Source organism: Rattus norvegicus, chromosome 5 (assembly GCF_021556685.1).
Source record: "Rattus norvegicus strain SHRSP/BbbUtx chromosome 5, alternate assembly SHRSP_T2T, whole genome shotgun sequence".
In the NCBI taxonomy this organism is placed as follows: Eukaryota; Metazoa; Chordata; class Mammalia; order Rodentia; family Muridae; genus Rattus; species Rattus norvegicus.
Window position 1 is genome coordinate 6,170,023 of NC_141538.1, and position 5,617 is coordinate 6,175,639.

The window sequence follows — 5,617 nt, forward strand, 5'->3', positions numbered from 1 at the left end:
TAGAGAGCACAGTGGAAAGAGTACCCACACCCTAAATCCATGCATCCTTCCTGGACAGACACCAGACACCAAATCCAGGTGCCACAGTTTCTCATAACTCTCTATTCCCCTGGGGCGAAAGATATAAATGGGTGGGGGCACCCGAACCATGAGGAGTAGGGTCCTCTGTGCCCTGTCACCCCAAGACCCCTTGTTTTTCCTAGACTGGAAGTGAAGAGATACCCCTCTGTCAGAGAAAGTTCAAGTGGGGAGTGCAGGCAGGGTGCCCATTCAGAGGCTAGACAAACTTTTTCCCTCTCTCCTTCCCGCCACAACCACCCTCAGAGAGGATGTGCCTGGGCCACTGTGAGATGGATGCATGGCAGACCGGACAAAGTCCCATCACCAACCTCAAACCTGCTTGGCCAAGACTGGAGGATGGAACAGTGGTAGTTAAATGGGAGGCTATGGACTCAGACCAAGGCCTTCTCATGAAGGAGAAGCAAGAGAAGCCACAGTCAGCAGATCAGAGACCAAGGAGCGAGACCCAGTCCCCAGTAGTAAACCTGGTGAGATGGGACGATGATGCTTCACCCCCACGTTGGGATTGGAAAGGACCTCACACTACCCATTGTCAACCATGAGTATTGAGAAGCTCTCAGAAAAAAAAAAAAACATTGTGTTGAGGGTTGCCTTCGGCACCATTGACACCTCAGCCAAGGACATATACCAAATGTCTGAAACTGCGATTTCTCTCATACTGAGCAGAATTATCATGTCAATAACACGGCATCAGTAGGGTAAAACCTATCTCACAACAGTCTAAACCCAGATCATATTCCTTATTAGTGGATGAATTCTGCTTCACAATAGAAATGTTTGAATAGGAAAAGCAGACATTAAATAGCAAAAAGAGATGTTGCTATGAGCACTTGGCCAATACAAGGCAGTTATTTCCGTGGTAATTTTTCTGACACCTGCTTTAAACCCAAATAGTCAGAAGGACCCTGAGGCCCTACTTTCATGGTTTGTGTTCCTATTGAAAATCAAGATCAAGTGAGCTATTGTTCTTCTCTTCCACAGAAGATTTCTGTCCTCCCTGAGCTCACCTAAGGACACCTACATTAAAGGTTAATAGGTTTACTGTCCCAGTCAATCTCCCCACCTGGGACTGTACTCAGAGTGGGTCTTGCTGATCCACAGGTTCACCTGCATAGATAGGCACGTGGCACCTGAAGCTCTCAAGCCTCTCAGGCTTGCTCTACCCACTCCCTTACTCAGTCAGTGAAAAAAAATGAGAGTAGTTAAAGGAAAGGAAGTCAAATTGGGTATGGTGGTACACTCCCTTAACTCTATTTGTGGAGGCAGGGGCAGGTAAATCTCTGAATTCAGTTTGCCTGGCAGATGGAACCCTTTCCCAAGGGAACTTGCTTCAAATAAATAAAAAATAAGTGAGTAACTACACTTAACACACACACATACATACATACATACATACATACATACATACATACATACAACAAAAAATGAGGACTGAATGGCATGGAGCTGTGTTTGTGGCACAGAAAAATATGCAGAGTTTGGACACTACCTAATTCCATCCTAATTCCATCACATGCCTACACTATCATAAATACGTACATACATACAGGTGCCTGTTTTCATACCAATGCACACAGACAGATGGACAAGCATTTAGGCACACACATAAACACGCCACACACACACACACACACACACACACATACACAAATACATTTTGAAATTAAATTAAATTGACAATAAACTAACAAAAATAACAAACTTTCTGGGGTCAACATTCTACTGCCATTTTGGTTTATGTTACATAGTTGTTTTCATCAAGTGATATGGTGATGAAGTCATATGGTGGCTTCCATTTAAACAAACACATAACAACTTCATGGGATGAAAGAAAGGAAGGAAGGAAGGAAGGGAGGAAGGAAGAGAGGAAAGAACAAAGAAAGGAAGGAAGGAACAAAGAAAGGAAGAAACAAAGGAAGCAAAGAGGGAAGGAAGAAAGAAAAAAGAAAGAAAGAAAAAGAAAGAAAGAAAGAAGCATAATGATGCATGTCTTTGATCCCAGCACACAAGACTAAGAGGCAGAAGCAGTATTTGAGAGGACAGCCTGGTCTGTCTAGAATATTTTAGGACTATGCAGACTTTGTCTCTAACAAATAAATGAGTACAGAAAAAGATATCCATCCATATATACATACGTGCATGTATGGTGACTCACAGCACAAAACTGCTGGCTGTTAAGGTCTTTTTAAAATATTAAGGCTTAGATGGAACATTAAGGCCTAAAGAGTATATTGATGGCTAGATGGAATGTTAAGGTCTAGGTAAGATTAGTTAAGGCCCATGTAACTCTTAACTAATCTCACTTAGGCCTTAGTATCTTCTTGGCCTCAAGCTAGATCCAACTCTGAGGGCCCCCACTCTGTTCTTAGCTCTTCAGCGACATCTCAGCATCATCTAGATGCCCAAGAGCTCAGCATTTAGATAGCCCTCCTTCCCTGCAGGTCTGGAGACCCTCGAGCTAGCTCCAGCTGTGTCACTTGCCACACCGTGCATCCCCACAGCCAGAGAGGTGTCGTGCAGCTTTCCACAGGTGGACACCTACCCAGCTGTGGCATGGGACAAGCGAGGCCAATTTCCTGTGTCCTGCCTCCCTAAGTGGCCTGACCCCTGTGGTGAAGTGGACATGGGACCCTACAATAACCCTACAATGGGTGCCATTTATAAACTGCACAGTTCAGCTCTGGAACCTGAATTTTGACCCTAATGTATAATTCCCAGGGTGAATGCAGTCCTTGACACCAATGCTTGCCAACATACCTGAGGACCTGATTTTATTATTTATTTTGTGTGTGGGGAGGGCGGGGGTTACCTGCCTAATGCCTTCTTGCAGCCACAGTGTCCACCTATCTCAGACCTAGATGAACAGAGGCCTCAATGGGCCTGGACAAAAGTGAGTGGGGTCCCAAATAGTGGTGAGAGCAATGATTGATTGTTCGGCTGTGGGTCTTCCTTCTACCCAAGAGACGCAAGGACATGTGGTCAACTGGAAATGCTGGTGAAGACTTACCTGGCACTGTAGAAGGCCTGTGTATATAATATGAAAAAGCTGTTTTCAACCCCCCCAACCCCACCCTTTTTTAAGACGCCAACACAGGATAAAGTAAAGTCGAGGTAGGAGATCACATGTGTACCCAGTCATAAAAAGAACATCGTAGACTCATCTTCTATAAGTGACTTTGAAATGAAATGATTTAGGCCACCTCTAGAAAGACTCAGGAGTGACACTCGTCCCTGTTTGTTCAGTAGGTTGTTCAGAGGGTCTAGCAGGAGGAAGAAGAGGTCCTGAGACATCTCTCTCTCTCTCTCTCTGTCTCTCTCTCTGTCTCTCTCTCTGTCTCTCACTCTCTCTCTCTTACACACACACATTTTGTTTTATTGTATTGTGTATGCATTTTATTCTTTATTTCTTAATGTCTCCCTGTGTTTATGTATATGCATATTTGAGTGTGTTTGAAAATGCCAGATTTCTTTACAAATGTTTTTTCTAGCTGCTCTGAAGTACCTGCCATTTTATAAGAAGTAGTAAAACATTCTGTAAATACTATTTTGTTAGGATTCATTTGAAATAGTGTTTGGAATAGCCAAACCTTTCCTGAGTTGACCACATTGTGTTTGTGCCCTGGTTCCTAGAAGGAAATCTAGAGCTCTAAGCCATTGTGGTCTGTAAGTGAAAAGAAACAGCTATCGCATTTTGTTTGGCTTTTCTGTGCACATAGTGTTTGCAAAGGACAAAGGGGTCCTAAATTACAACATCAAGTCACTCTAGATGTTAAAGAGGGTGCCAGTGTATGACACAGTAGAATTAGTAGAACAGCATACTATTTTTTTTTACATTTTGTGTTAAGAAATTTCTAGTTACTTTTGTTACATGTGTGCTGTTTACTGGACTGCTGGGTACATAATGGACAACAATCCTTACTTGAAACATATGTTCTATTTAGATGTTTAGAAGTACCCAATGTATGTTAAATGTAGAGGTAGTGAAATACCACTTTGTAAATATCTTTTTGTAAAAACTCATGAACCGTTGTATTTTGAGAGTGGAGTGATGAGCCCTTCTGATCAGTACTGTCTGTAAATGCTCAGTGGTTTGGAGGAGTTGCTGGTGGGCAATGACAACAGTCATATAGTAGTGTGTGTACCATTTGTATATACTTGCATATATATATATATATGCTATGTATGTATACTATATATAATGGAAAAATACGTATAAAATTTTCAACATCTAGATTTTAGATGTTAAAGATGTTACCAATGTATGACAAAGTAGTAAAATTAGCACATAGTGTACACAGTTAAAATTCATAGAAAATTTTGTTCTGTAAATGGCTTGGGGATAGAAATTTGTTCAACTGTTTCTTTTTTTTTATTAACTTGAGTATTTCTTACTTACATTTCGAGTGTTATTCCCTTTCCCGGTTTACAGGCCAATAACCCCCTAAACCCTCCCCTCCCCCCTCTTGCCGCCCTCCCCCTAACAATCACATTCACTGGGGGTACAGTCTTAGCAGGACCCAGGGCTTCCCCTTACACTGGTGATCTTACTAGGATATTCAATGCTACCTATGAGGTCAGAGTCCAGGGTCAGTCCATGTATAGTCTTTAGGTAGTGGCTTAGTCCCTGGAAGTTCTGGTTGCTTGGCATTGTTGTTCATATGGGGTCTCGAGTCCCTTCAAGCTTTCCAGTTCTTTCTCTGATTCCTTCAACTGGGGTCCTGTTCTCAGTTCAGTGGTTTGCTGCTGGCATTCACCTCTGTATTTGCTGCATTCTGGCTGTGTCTCTCAGGAGAGATCTACATCCGGATCCTGTCTGAATGCACTTCTTTGCTTCATCCATCTTGTCTAATTGGGTGGCTGTATATGTATGGGCCACATACGGGACAGGCTCTGAATGGGTATTCCTTCTGTGTCTGTTTTAATCTTTGCCTCTCTATTCCCTGCCAAGGGTATTCTTGTTCCCCTTTTAAAGAAGGAGTGAAGCATTTACATTTTGATCATCCGTCTTGAGTTTCATTTGTTCAAGGCATCTAGGGTAATTCAAGCATTTGGGCTAATAGCCACTTATCAATGAGTGCATACCATGTGTGTTTTTCTGTGATTGGGTTACCTCACTCAGGAAGATAATTTCCAGTTCCATACAATTGGCTACGAATTTCATAAAGCCATTGTTTTTGATAGCTGAGTAATATTCCATTGTGTAGATGTACCACATTTTCTGTATCCATTCCTCTGTTGAAGGGAATCTGGGTTCTTTCCAGCTTCTGGCTATTATAAATAAGGCTGCTATGAACATAGTGGAGCACGTGTCTTTTTTATATGTTGGGGCATCTTGTGGGTATATGCCCAAGAGGGGTATAGCTGGATCCTCAGGCAGTTCAATGTCCAATTTTCTGAGGAACCTCCAGACTGATTTCCAGAATGGTTGTACCAGTCTGCAATCCCACCAACAATGGAGGAGTGTTCCTCTTTCTCCACATCCTCGCCAGCATTTGTTGTCACCTGAGTTTTTGATTCTCAGTGGTGTGAGGTGAAA